The sequence below is a fragment of the Numida meleagris genome, chromosome 5 (genome assembly GCF_002078875.1).
Source record: "Numida meleagris isolate 19003 breed g44 Domestic line chromosome 5, NumMel1.0, whole genome shotgun sequence".
In the NCBI taxonomy this organism is placed as follows: domain Eukaryota; kingdom Metazoa; phylum Chordata; class Aves; order Galliformes; family Numididae; genus Numida; species Numida meleagris.
The window spans coordinates 15,246,330-15,261,191 of NC_034413.1; the positions used below are offsets into that span (position 1 = coordinate 15,246,330).

General features: G+C 38.2%; 1 long non-coding RNA gene across 3 annotated transcripts in view; it reads right to left on the reverse strand.

Annotated features, from left to right (window-relative positions):
- The window catches only part of LOC110399484, a 30,341-nt gene extending 15,982 nt beyond the window's left edge, over positions 1-14,359 (reverse strand). For 2 of the 3 annotated variants that reach the window (XR_002439236.1, XR_002439234.1), the window contains exons 1-3: positions 8,995-14,359; positions 7,148-7,183; positions 5,991-6,126 (exon numbers count right to left, since the gene is read on the reverse strand). This is a non-coding gene — a long non-coding RNA (uncharacterized LOC110399484). Of the gene's footprint in view, positions 1-5,990; positions 6,127-7,147; positions 7,188-8,994 lie in introns of all 3 variants that reach the window. The other variant, XR_002439235.1, reaches the window with a different exon arrangement.

Sequence of the window (14,862 nt, forward strand, 5' to 3'; positions counted from 1 at the left end):
TTGTCTGCTAGGTAAAGTAAAACCCTCAGACACTTGAGTTTGGATTTGTCTTGCTATCACATCACAGCACTAAACAAAGAAATCAAAACCAATACCACTAAATTTTATTTAAACCATCAGTTATCTATGACAAAGTTGCTAGCAATACTCATTCTTGAGCATGAATATTTACTGAAAAGAAGAGAAATAAATAGAAGTTTCAGAGCAGCTGAGATTACTTCAATCCGATAATGAGCGGGTCTGATTTTTAAGTGAGGTCTCTGCAAGCTTCTGGGGAAATTGATTACGAAATTCCCTTTGCTTTCATGATACTTCTGGATTCCTATTTGTTTCTGAATTGTATTATGCACGTAATCAAAAGTGCATCTTTTTTCTTTTTGTGGAAGCAGTTGGGTATTTGAAGGAAAATACATTAAAGAAAGAGTTCAGAAATCACTTTATATTTTACACTTAAGAGTTGAGTTACTATTGTAGTTCAGATACTGAATATCTGGAATACATTCCTGCCACCTTCAAAGAAAGTGCAGTGGGAAACAGGGATGTCCATTTATTCTTGGGAAAGAAAGGTATATACCTGCAGGTTTGTGCTTAGCCCATGATCATGAAAAACAAATCAGTTTGTCTCCTGCTCAGATGAGAAACCATAGTACCTCCACCAAAGTGTCTAAGACCTTTATTATAACATAAATGAAGAGATGGCAGTCTTATCTTAAAGAAATTTCTGAAGAGAGGACTCTCTCTGTTCACAGAGTGAAACTGAGCTTAGAGAAGTTCTCAGACTTGCTGAGGAGCCCTTAATACAGGACAGCAAATGCTAAAATACAAAATTAAAAGTGAGCTTCAGTGAGCTGCCATGGGAACTTCTTGGGTGATTAAGAATTGCTGTGAGTAAATGTTGCCCGCGCAGGTTTACCTAGGATCATCTGACAAGTTAATGGCTGTGCCAGGAATAGAGCCTGGATCTCTTGGCTTCTGATCCAGTGACTTATCCATTGCTAAAAGTAAATGGTGATTAACGAAAAAGCATCAATATCGATTTTGGCAAAAATAGGAAGCCATAAAATGTTTGAGATGGCAAGTGCCAAAAAGCTGCTTAGTCCACCTCTTAAACACGTTTGAATTACAAGTACATTAACAAATCTTGGTTAGACAAATGAGCAAAAGTCAGGAAATGTAACATTTCTAGTTAATCTTATTTTATTTAGTTAATCCTGTAATTCATACAAAAGGGCTCCTGCTTATCCAGAATAGAAAAACAAAAGGGAAAAGAAACCCAAACTTCACTTCTGTTGAGATTTTAGTTAATTGTTAGAAATGTTATGTTCCATTGATATTTTTTTTAGTAATTTTTTTGTTTGATTTTTTTTTTTTTTTAAATATTTTCCCCCTTTGGTGTGTAGTCATTTCTAGATACTTTTTGGTCCTATTTTCAAGCAGCATACCTGATTTACTGTATCCCTTTTAACTTGAGTTACAAAGTTTTAGAAGTTCAATAATTGTTTTTCTTGCTATGAAAAATGAAGTTCTCAATGAAAAAGGCTTTTATATGTTGATTGATAGGTCTACTGTATTTCTGGTTTTAAAATTCACTTTGTTCATTTTTTCCAATTTTTTTTGCAACAAAGAATAGTGTCAATATTACATTCTATTCAGACGAGTCCACTATAGGCTCTCAGATGTCAAAATGTTTCAAAAACATATAAAAAATAAAGAAATGAATAGAAGCTTCCTTGTTCCTTAAATTATTACTGTGTTACCCTGAACTGTAAGTGAACCCTTTTTGCTTATAAAAGAAGCAGCTGTTCATGCGATTGAAACCATGGTTCATTACAAGCTGACCTCAAATTCAGGAGTAAAACTTCCTCTATTTTACTACAACTATTCAGACGTGGACTAGAGATAAACAGTAATCAAAATCAGGATGAAACTTGACTGGGAAACCCTCTATACTCTTTGGCAGAATTATAGCAGCTCTTGGATCAGGGAGAGTGATATAATGTTAAATGACCCTAAAACATTCCCTTCTCAAATGCAGCAGGTCTGTGCTGCCAACTCTGTAGCAAACAAAGGCTGATTGTAATGACTCCTTAAGCATAAGAGTATAGAAACGTTAATTATCACATTTTTTCACATTAAACATTTACAGAGAGTCAAGATGTAAGTGGGCCTGTTTATGTTCATTTTACACTTATTTTTGGGTGAATTGCGTCCTATTTGAATTTCTTATCTTCCCTAAATGGTTTTGCTTTTTACCTAGTTTTGTAGTTCTGTTGCGTGTAAAACTAATAAAAGTAAGCTCCTGTGACGCTACTCTTTTGACTGAAGATGTACGTCTCGAATAATGTCATACTGTTTAAAAAAAAAAGTAAACTAAATTAATGCTCATTACTAGCCAGCTCTCCTTTATAAATGAAGTAGGGCAGTGACATAGTGCCTTGGATGTATGTTTCTCTCTTTTGGTCTATTGTGTTTGTTATCCCTTTTCTGTAGCTCCCTTGTTTGTTGTTGTCCAATTTTGAGACACAACAATCCTTTCTAATATTATTCATGACCCATATAACAAGACTTAGAGATATGATCATTTAGTATTAACTAGAGTGCCATAAGATTTCCTTCTGAATGTGTGTTTGCCATGATTCATTTAATTACATAGATTTGGGGTAACAAGTTTGAGTCAATGAAGTACAGGATGCATTAAGTAATAGCAATATTAACGATACTTGTTCAGTAATTTGGAATTCTTCCTTGTGTTATAACTGTGTTCAGACCACTCTTTTGGGATCTGGCCTAAGTGTGGGAATTTTAAAAACTCTGCAATGAGAGATGTCTCTGGATTTTAAAAATGCATTATGGAAACATCTTAAGAAATGACAGAAGTAAAATAAAATAAAATAAAAAAAAATAGGGAAGCTGTTTGCTGGCTGGGAATTGATGGCGATTTGTAATGCTGTTCTGAGAAAATCTGTACACAAAAGCTGATATTATCTCCTATTGATAGTTTTTCTTATGCCTTAGTCTCTCACTGAAGTGCATGTGGCTTGGGACTCTCATTATTGATAATGTATAACATTGTTGATTTCCTTTATCTGCAGATTATTGAGAGGTAGTGTTTTTCTGTTTTTGTTTTTTTTTCCCCACATATGGGGTCTAGTCTTTTAATCTTAGGAAAACAAAAATTTCTTCTCCTTTACTGAGGGGTCATTTTGAGTGAAGATCACTGAAACGATAAAATGTTAGATTTCTCTGAAATGTTTTCTTAAGTTTGTTGAATTTTCTTTGCTCATAATGCATGCACTGCATGCAGTGTCACCTTCCCTGTTCTGTAGAATTCCACACTTTCTATGTCCAGGTCTCTCCTGCTGTTTTGGTAAATAAGCCAGGAGATATCAGCTAACTTTTACATCAGTCTTACTAATTCCACTGTTTGGTTTGATCTCAGCACTTTCAGACTCCATCGGGTTACTTAGTCTTCTTGCTAGAGTATTGAGGAGTCTCGACTGAAGCCACACATGGGAGAGAATAAACTACAGTTGACTGGGCTTTTTTCCTCTCTTTTTCTTCTTAAGCTTTGCCCTACTGGTTCAAACTCTGCCATAGCCTAAGTGGAGAAGATAAAGGAAAGGGCGAAGGGAGGCTGCCTTTCTCTCCATCTGGACTCCAGGGATGAGTCCCTTTCACAGGCTGCATGTATCCTGTTATCCATGTCTTACAGTTTCCTTTGTAGGTATCTGTTCTGCTAGAGGAATCAAAGCAATCTTACATTTAAGACTGGGACTCCACTTACATTCTTTTGGTAAGTCAGCATCCACCTTGGTACTGACCTTCTTGATATTTGATGGGCATAAGCTCATTGGTCATTGAGACAACTCTGTGGTGTTTTAGAGAGCTTCAGGTAATTTCAGAACTTTTTGAAGGCTGTTCTATGTGGAGCAAATCTTAAGTCAGCTAGTCTTGTATTTTCTAAGAACAGCTGAAACTTTGCAACAGATCTTGGAGGTACCTTTCAACAGGCACATCAAATATATCAGGCTGAGAGATTACTGCAGAGATGGATTAGGGCAGAGCTTCTCAGTTGGAAGAGATTTATAAGTTACTCAAAATCACTTCATCCGCTCTTAAAATGGAACTGTGTCACTTCCAAGAAAAGGAACAGAGGATGTGTGCTCTAGGAGAATGAACAGGACTGTCCAGAGAAATTAATAGGCCCACCCCTAAAGATGGCCTGAAATCATTAAAGATCTAAGAGACCAGGAATATTTTTTGTGCCTGTCATAGTGCATTGCTCTAAGTGCCTGGTTCAGAATGCTCTAAAGCCAAAGGAGCGTGTTTTCCTTGCCTGGTGGGAGTAGTGTCACCTATTGAACCACTGTTTCTGTTGCTTACAGCATCCTGGATTGTCTTGAGTGTTTTCTTGTCTGTCCAGGCTTTACCAGGCTAGTGGTAAACTATTTAGGTGTCAGTGTGATGGTAGAAATTGCAGAGCATCTGCAACATTCTGCCTCTCTATTCAAACTCACAGACAAATTTTATAGATAAGAATATTTGTAGCTTTAACCTTTCTTCTCCTTTGCAGTGGTTTGAGTTAAAAATGAAGTGTCAGATGTAATTTTTAATTTCCTGTCTATTTCATTTTTTCCCAGGTCTTTTTGCTTGTTTTAATCAGTGTGATATTTAAATGCAGCTGTTGACAAGTGACTCTTGCTTGGGCATGTTTTAGAAACACGCAAAATATCTGCAATTTAAAAAGCAAATGAAGCATTGCAAAATTGAAGAGTATAAAGAGCAAAGTAGACTTATTTGGCACTACATTGCTAGAGAACAACAAAAACAGGTTATCTTAAAGCAACCTAGAGTGGACTTTAAAAAAAAAAAAAAGAAAGAAAGAAAGATCATATGTACTTGGAAGATGCTGCATAGGTGTGGCCCGTGCAGATGAAAAAATGGTTTAAAATGTGAGGGATGATTTTCATTTATGAGACTTCATAATGTTTTGAGGCTTTAAAAACTGGAAAATGGAAAAAGTTATCCACTGCTATTGATTAATTGTAAGAACAAAACAGATAAATGTCTGTATCAAAACTGATATTAGGATAAGGCCTACACAGAACTTAAGTAGCTGCTTTTAAAGATAGAGGTAAGATGTACTGTTTGTTGTGATTCATGGTCACTGTTTTAGAGAAGTTAGGTTTCCTTGTAGTCACATTGGATTTGCTCAGGGAAACATAAGAGGGGTCTAGACATCTCGGAGAGGTCTTCTGGTGCCTGATGCAGAAGCTGCTCTTGTGGTGATGTAGATTGTATTTGTTTTCAAGAAGAGTCAGAACAAAACCACATCTCCATGACCAAAGCCAAAATATAAGGTACCTGAAATGTATTAATTTTTCAGTGCCTTCTTTGTTCTGATACTGCACCATCTGTAATTCTCTTGAAGTATTTCTTTATTTCTTACTGTCTGAAAGTTTTTTGCTTTCGTACGCGTTAGAAACATTTAAGAAGGCAGCACTGTGACTAAAGACCTTACAAGCTAAACAAATGAGATGTAAAGGGAGAATGGACATTTCTATTTATTTGTGCTTGTCTTTGTTATTATTTTGTTTTCCCCATCTGCTGCTTTACATAGCTACTCTGTTTTCTAGCAGATTTCTGTAGTTACTGGGCATTTAACTGCTCACGTGTGCCTTGTCTTGTGTAACCCTTTCTTAATCTGTTGTACAGCTCTTATGAGCTTTTCCATTTCCCCTTAGATTTCTTCAGTTTTAAAACTTGCGTACACAACATTTCTTTCAGCTGTAAAAATGTAATGTTCTGCTTCAAACTGGTTGGTTATCCCAGGCCTTTTTGAGAATGGCACCTAACATGTAGGTTTTTGTTAAAAGTGCTTATTAGTCTGCCAGTCATCTTACTATGCCAGAGCCACTGGGTATCTCCGTCATGGCTGTGAAAGATATGCCTACAGCAAGAATGAAACCTGCGCCGCGCTTACTACTTACGATCTACTCTGTGCTTGCTAGTCCCAGGATGTTGCAGCCTGTGACATCTTTTACTTGCTTGCCGGAACATTAACAGTGTGGTCTGCATACAAGCGCCAAACAGGTGATTCATCCCATTTTGGGGATGCTAGTGTCCCTAGGCAGAAAAGAACAATGGACTTTGATATCCTCTGTGGTTATAGAGAAGGTAGTAAAGAATGCAGGCACTTGATTTCGCAGTTCAGATATCTTATGAGACAGATTATTTGCAGAGGACATGGATATTAAGTCATTTTGTTTCTGTTACGTTAGCTACTGTTAGTCTCTAATCTGATTTTTAAAAATAAGACAATCTATCAAGAGATGCTGATAGCTAAGCCCAAAACTGACAACCCCTGCAGTATTTTTTTCAGATCTACTCTTGGCTTTTCTCATAACTATTTTGATCGCTGTCTTTCATTCTCTCTTCATTGTCCCACTTCAAGAAAATCACACTATTTTGTAAACTATCAAACTGTTAATGAAATGAATATTAATACTTCCAAAACAATTACTAAATGAACCAAAGAGCTTGGTTGGCAAAGTCATATTTCAGCTCAAAATTCAAGATCAGTTAAGTGGCTTAAATCCAAAGGCTTTGATGTGGTTTTATGCTACTGCAGATTTTTTTTTTCACTTATTTTCTGTATGGAAAAGCAGACTATGCAGTGTGGGGAGTGAGCGGAAATTGTGTGGAAAAAGGTTTGGGTCTCAGAAGTCCTTAAAAAGGGCTTCTTATTCTTTTAAATCAAAGAAGAAATTTGTCAGTTATTCTGCTTCACAGCAGTGGGACAAATTTGGTGCGAGTGAGGACTTCTGGCCCAAAGCTACCTGAAGCTGCAAGTTTTGGCTTTGTTGTTGATCCTTGACAGAAACTGTAGTCTAAGTTCCCCTCACCCTCCTGAGACATCAAGAAATGATTCTGGCTTTCTTCCAGCTAAGGCAATATTCCAGAGGAAGGTAGAATAGCTAAGCCAGGTAACTGTCTGAAAGTAGCTGAATTAGAAAGGAAGAGTGAAAATAGAGAATGTCTTTTCGTATAGAAATAAGAGTTACTTTGATACAGGTTTTTAAATTGATTTATTCTGACTTCTCTCTAAAAATATCCGAAATAGGTTTCCCATTGGAAACACGCTTACCATGTCCCCACTGGAAGAGACTGGCTTGAGGAAAACCTGGCTTAAAAAAATATATATATATATTATTATTAAAAAAAAATCTAAAAATCAAGCAACAAGATTTAATCAGTGAGCATCATTAAAATTTCATTTCATCTGAAACACTTCTCCAAAGCTGAGACAGGAGAGAACGATGATAGTTTACAGATTGGCTAGAGACAGTTAAAATTAAATATCACTTAGTGCTGGTTCTAAAGTAATAGTTCTTTTCAACCAGAAGATTAAATGAAAGAACACAAACTTCTGTAATAAGTGATTGAACTGAAACATCTTGCAGGGAAAGGTCACCTGCTTTCCTGTCCTAAGCCTTGCAGAGCATGGATTTCAGATGCATGTGACCTGGGAGCTCCTCTGATGGCCGGGTGTAGGCTGACTACTTTGGCTTTCCTTTCACATCATCTCATACACTCTGTACACTTTATAGGGAGTAAAGACAACTAATAATAAGATCTGCATGCTGTCTGGGAGGAGAGGTACACCACAGCATATGTGAAGATTAGTTGTTGCATTGTCCAACATGAAAATGCTTCCAGCTTTTATTGGGTCCGTCCTGAATTTTCTTATATGCTGCTGGTCATCTAGAAGCCTTGGGTATATGAGATGGGATCTGTCCAGCAGCTTCAAGCCTTAGTATGAAAGATCTAACAAAAGATGGACAAAGGAAATATAGTAGGATAAGCCTCTTTTCATAGGATACCAAGTTAAAACTCTGAATTGGGTCAGTGTTTTGAGATCTTCTCAGAACTGTACCTTAGATGAGATTTGAAATAAGTTATTACCTCCTGGGTTGTTTTTTTTCCCCTTTATTTGTATGACTTTTTTCATGCTGCCTCATACTGGCTAGCTTAAGTAACAGAAGTACTCACCTTCAATGAGCTTAAGGTATCTTGCAAGCCACTCAATCAATCTTTTCAACTAGTGAGTGCATAGAAATAAGAAAAGTCTAGTCTGAACATCATAATCTTGAATGTTTACGACAGGTGATTATGGATTCCTTTTTTCAAGTCTAACCATAATACCAAACTCACTCAATAGGTCAGAAGAAATAGTTCATGGGGCCAGCCACCATCTTAAAAATGGTGGGAATGTGTTGTCTCTCCCTGGCATTGCCACTGTTGCCTGAATGCTTGCTCCCTCTTGTATTCCCCGTCTATGCCTTAGTGGAGATTCCCACTCCTATTGCGCTGAGGAGATGTCAGCCTTGTTTAGCATCAGCCAAGGTTAGAATCACTGAAGTTGATGCATCTGCACAGTTCAGCGTAATTTGCCACAAAGATATGGCTCAGGTCCCAAAAGCAGGATATTACCGATACTAATGCGGGGCTGCACTTTTTCTCCAGAGAATTTATTTGGGTATGGCACTGATTTTGGCTATAGCAGGTGAGAGTTATTATTTCTTTTAAAAGCTCTTTTCAGGCAGTGACTCTATAATTGTTACCCCGAAACCATGGAGAAGTTTTGTTCTGGTGGATTAAAGCTTGGGCCAGAATTTAAGAAAACTGACTCCTCTGGTTCCTGACCTGTTGATGACAATGAGCAAAGCTTGATACTTAGCTCATAAAGCATGTTCACATGCACTGAAGCTAGATATCACTCTTACATGCCAGAGCCAAAGGTAAGAGTGTTGTACTAGAATATGAGCTGTTTTAGCCTGATGTGACATTTATCTTTACTCATCAGAAGTGCGATCAGTGGGGAGTTACCCAGGCCTTTGTTCCTGAAGATAAATGTCAAATGTTGTCAGTCCAAATTGTCATACATTGTCTATTGTCACGGTACCTAAGTGCCTCCGAAGCGATAATACTCACAAATTTGCACCTAAACCAGTCAGCAAAAGATGATCATAAAGATGTCTCTGATGATTTTTCTGGCAGTGTCTCTTTGGATCAAATCTTTCCTGTTTCCTTTAATTCTATAACAGACAGAGATAAGCTTGTTTAATTATTTTGGGAATGAGGGGAAGGATTAAAAAAAGGCTAGATATGGACTCAATAATGGAGTACTAATTTCATAATGAATTCTTTCTTTTACCTTCCTCCTAGTTTATCTTTCTACCCAGGGCGCTAAGGACATGTTCTCTTCTGAAATCAGTCTGGAGTAAGCACTGCCAACAAGGCCAGGTGTAATTTAAAAATATTTATGCGTTGTCAGTTCTGGAATTAATCTTTCTTAATTGAATTGACACGAACGCATGTCTGCAGGTAATGTAAACTGTCAAACACTCTGCCAGTGACAGCATGTTGGGGAGGGTGGTGAAGTTAATGAGAGGTCTAAATTGTGATGGAATATCTCAGTGTTGGCTTTGGAGCCTGGTGTTTATAAATGCATTAGTAACATCACATTAACTACAGGGTACAGGACTCCTGGGTTCAGAAGGGCTAATTATTTGTTTGCAGTTGCTGAAAGAACCAGGAACAAGATGTTTGTACCTCAGAAACAGGAGGCTGTAGTGAAGTTTCTTTCTCTTGAAATGCATATAATGGAAGTTTTAAGCAGGGTATGTTTCATTTGATAATCTGTTTTTATAGACTGGATATACTATTTTAAAATACATGTATTGCAGCATTCATCAGTGCTGTCTAGGAGTGTCTTAGCCATTTCCACTGACAGCTAGATCAAGCCGACTGCTACCTTACTACAGAGCAGATAGTCTAATAATGATGCTTTAGCTGTCTAACATCTGGACTAGTGCAGGAAGGATACTGTGTGTATAGCAGAAATTGTAGATAACACTTGAGTTGAAGGAACAAAATTAGCAGATGAACCGTTGCTCACTGTAGACAAATGTTCATAGGGGTTTTCCAGGTTCCTCCAAGCTTAGCAAAGTATGCGATCTGCGTGACATGCTCAAGAGCTGAGGCTGCAGCCAAGTTATCTGAGTGGAGGTTGGAGCTCATGAATGTGCAGCCTGAGTGATCTATATCCTGAGAGAAATACTTGCTTAAGTGCTATAATAAATACTAGTATCACGCTGCTTTCTAGGCTGGAGTTCAGATCCTCTTTACTATATGCAGGCTGAGCTCGGTGGAGATCTACCATGTGTTCCTGGGTGGAGCCCTGGGAACAAAGAGTTAAAATGTTTGAATATGAAATATTTGAATGCTTGACATTGGGACAGCCACACTGTAGATCTGAGTACAAATGAGCTTAGAATTAAGTTTCCTTTGAGACATACCATTTTGCTCTGGAATTTGTCAAAAATACTCATCTTTAAGCCACACACAAATCTGCCAGAGAGATGTTGCTTAGTTCTTTAAGATAAGTACATAAGTGAAATTTTAGGTTTGGGGGTTGCTTTTTGACTGTTGGGAATTGTTAATAGCTGATTATCTGCTACAATAGCACTAATTGAGGGGATACACTGACACCTGTACAGGCAGGCCTGCTTTGCTATGAGAAATGCACTGTATGCAAAGAGCAGACAGGTGACTTTTTGGCGTAACCCTGTCAGAGTGGTGTTAGGTTTTGTGAGAAACTTGGGATGTTGTGATCTTTCTTGTTTTATAGTCATAGTGAGTAATGTAGAGTTTTGGAAAAGGAGACAGCAATCCACAGAAGCAGTCTTGTTCACTGATAAATGTTATTCTTACCAGATCACTATTTTCTAGTGTTTTTTTTTTTTTTCCAAGGAATGTAACTCATTGGCCTTTTTCCTAATATACTTTCTTAGCACCATCATAAATTACAAAAATTCTGTAAAGCATCCATCCACATTTTTACAAGGCAATAGCTTGTATGGCATAATTTAATACGCTGCTAATTTGTGTCGTCTTTTGATTTCTTCCCTGTTACTCATTCTCTTCCTTATTTAATGCAGACAAAGATGAAAGAAACTTACAAATGGGTCATCTGAAAAATGCAGACCCAATAAGACTACAGGTCAACAGGATCTCTGGAGCTGGTGTCTTCATGTTAGCACTTGGCTTCCACATTAGAGTTCATTCTGTTGTGTCTGTCAGCTAATTCCATAAGTTCTTTCAGTTTTCTCTTATGACTGGAGAAGTACGCCAAATGTTAGGGTAGACAAGTTCAGAGTATTCTGACCAGTGTTTCAGCTCATGCTCCTATGGTCCTGGTGATTTTTCTGGTTAAAATTATGGTAACTATTTTAATCCTTTGATTCTATATGGTGGGTGATAGCATAGTTTGTTTTTTTTTTTATATCCATACTCTTGAAAATTTGTCCTGCCATGATTCTGGGCATAATCATGAACTGTTTAAAAATAATAATAATAGGACCAGCACTTGAACTGGTAGGCCGTCATGACCAGGCCTTGCCTGTATGGATTAATAGAAGGAGCTTCTACTTTATCCGAGGCTGGAAGTAGCTTACTTGGTTGAAGCCATCAGTAGAGAGACCATTTCTGAATGAGCTAAGCAGAGTCAAGGTAATTGCTTCATTTTAGAAGGATTATGCATAATAAAACATAAGTTCAGTTAATAAATAAATTTATTTCAGTTGAGGTAGCGTGGGCATGTTGATCTTTTGCAGATAGTGGGACAAGTTTCTATTACAGCCTGGCTTGTAATCCTGAGAGCTTGTATAGTTTCAGCACTACATGGGACTTGTTCCTCTGCCCAGTTCACATGGAAGCTACTACTACCACAGGCAATGCTGGTAGCTTTCTGCAGGTTTTCACTGAAATTGAAATTTGTATTCACGATAAAACTTAACGTGTATGCTACTTTCACTGATCAGCAATGTTTCTTTCTTCTTTTTAAATTTTCATGCCAAATTTTCACAGCAGTTAATAATATTTTATTTTCATTGTTTTCAGACCAAAATATGTTGGAGGTGAAATTTGGGAATTCCAGTTTCCAAACTGGAATCTCAGCTTTTGAGGTAGTAGTGACATGCTGCAGTGGATATGTACAAGATAGCTGAGATTTTATGGAGCACGTGTCCAGATGCTGAACGGTTTTTGTGGGAAGGTATTTTAAACGTGACTTTCTCACAAAGACCCTGCATCAGCATCTCTACTGTGCGAGCTCTGCAAAGGTAAGGCTGGCTGAATTAGAGACTCTTTCCCATTCCGAAAGGGACTAAGAGCAGATTAGTAGTTAAAACTGATGCTAAGAGCAGAACCCTCCCAGATTTTGCCAGGCTGGCCTAGCTTTTGCTGTGCAAAATGAATTTGGGGTTTCAACTCATTTTTTCCTCTTCTCGTTGCCCTGAATGCAGAAGTTTGCTTTCGGTCCCTTTTGCTAGTTTGTGAGCAGGGAAGGTACATTTCTCTTCTATTGCTTTGAGGGATTTCCATTCCATTTTCCTTTTAATTTGCTCCTCCCTGTTAATCGCATAAGAGAAGCTTAGAGTGTTAAGTGAACAGATAATTATTGGTCTATGTATATGGACAAGAAGAATTCAGATTTACATGAAAATAGCTATCTTCAGGTTAGACCTTTACATTTGGAAATAAGCTCTTTTCAGGTCTATTTTCCTTCAATTGTTATGTGCTTTATTTAATGTGAATGGTGGATGTTTGAGGAGGGACAGAGGCTTGTTGGACCATTCAGATTCATTGGCAGGGCTTAAGTTGGCACAGCATGGATCAGAGCCAGATGAGTGGAGACATCTGATTTCTTTAATTAAAAACACACGCAGCACATTTACTTCTGCAGTTGAAGTAAATCAATTAAATCATTTCTCAGAGTCGATGGCTTCTACCTGTCTGCTTTTTTGTGTGTCGATGTTTAAACTCGCAGCACCGTGGGACCATCACCATTTTGTTTCAGGAATTTCTAAGGCAAGAAATAAAGCCAAAAGCCAGAACAGGTCTCCTGTAACAAAGCCTCTGAGAGAGAACACCGAGATGAATTTCTGATCAGGTGTTCCAGTTCTCTTATTATGTAAATACTTGTTTCGGTCTTTTTTTTCCTCTTTCTTAATTTTCTAACGGTAGCAGTTACACTGCGCAGGCTTTTGCGGGAGGGCTCACGGGTTATGTGGTAGAGTGCCTGTGTTTTGGGCTAGGTGGATCTGATGTGGTCAGGATTAATTTTAGAAGTTTCACTGTTTGTCTGCCTCCTGCTCTGAAATGGGAACCCTTAGCTGTGGGGGAAAAAAAAGCAAGCTGAAGTTAACTTCTGTGGCAGTTCAGGGAGTGTCAGAAATTTAGAGTAGGAGCTAATGGCTAGAGCTGCCGGAGGTGCTGGAGTCCGGAGTGTATCTTGCTCCCTAGAAGTAAGGGCATAAGGCTGAAACAAAGGCGCTAATTAACTGTGAACAGTTCTCAACCACATAGTTGTCTGAAGAATACATTTGTCAACTTTGTTAATTAAAACAAAGGCTTCATGTGCCCAGGAGAGCAGATGCACGTACAGAATATTTCTGCAACATTTCTCCCCTTGAAATCAGGCAAAGGAGCATTCGGAAGTCTGGAATTTTGCTGCAGAAGCCCTGATGCGTTTCACCCCAGATAGCGATGTGTTAGGGCTTGCTACTAACTGGAGCTTTCATTGTGTTACCATACACTAATGACTTTTACATTTAGAATAAATGTCAAACATCTAAAGGGCTTCTCTTAACTGCTTAGCTGTCATACTTACTAGAAATCCAGAAAGACCTTGCATGTATGTGGACTGGTGGCTAAATACTTTTTAGTTGTTTGGTTTTCTTTTGTTCTCTTAGGGAGGGGTGGGGGCAGGGGGGAATATTCTGAAGGTCATTCTTACGTTGTTGATGTGTTCTTTTCCTTTGAATGTGGCAACTGCCCTGAAAGAGGGCTTAGGGGCAAGGGGACTTGCTAACAGAGGTCTTGACTTCAGAATTTTTTTTTTTTTTTTGGTGTCTTAAGATATTATCCTGTAGGATATACCCTCTGTGATTTGTGTCAGCACACTGTAGTACTATGGTTTGAAGCAAATAATAGTTCCACACTAAAAACAAAACAAAACAAAAAAAAAAAACAGCAGGATGTAGTAAGAAATTGGTGTTGTTTCCTTTTGATCTGATTTTGTTGGCTGAGGATGTGGCAGTGGCCAGGAGTAAGTATCTAAAGGTACTAATGGCATCACTGCCAATGTCTTGTGAGGCTGTTGTCCCCCTGGAATGGGGACTCTGAAGCTGATCCACGATATTTAGAGCGTTTCATTAATCATTTCTTCGTGGTATTTGATCTGATAGCCTGAGTAGTAAGAAGGAGTAGACACACGAGTCAAGAAAGCTTGGCAGTTTTGCAGTGAAGAGCGTCTCTCAGCTGTGATTGTATACTGCTGTTCCCAGTTGCGCAGCGCTGAGCTGAATGCCTTCCTAGGGATTCCTGCCATAGGCATGGGATGCAGTGAAATATTGGAGCTTGTCTATTTTGCAGTGTTTTCCTAATATGTAAATGCAGGAAGGTATTGCAGCTTTTCTTTGTTCCTGTGGAGTTAAATGCTCTGACATTGTGTTCCAACAGTAAGCTAAAAATCTGAACTAAAATGTCTCCGTTAACATTTTGTAAATTTTTTTTTTGCATTTTTATGCTCAAGATTCTGAGGGGAAGAGTGAAACTTTGTGTGTGCTTATGTGTGGTCTTAATATTCTCCCTGAAGAAAAGCATCTGACTTATATGTTCTCTACTTCCCTGTGGCTTCCATTAGATATATTTCCTTGCTACTCTGTCGCTTCTCAGGCTGGTGCTGACCTCTTCATCTTTTCTTCTACAGGAGGTCTTACTGATTACTTTCACTGT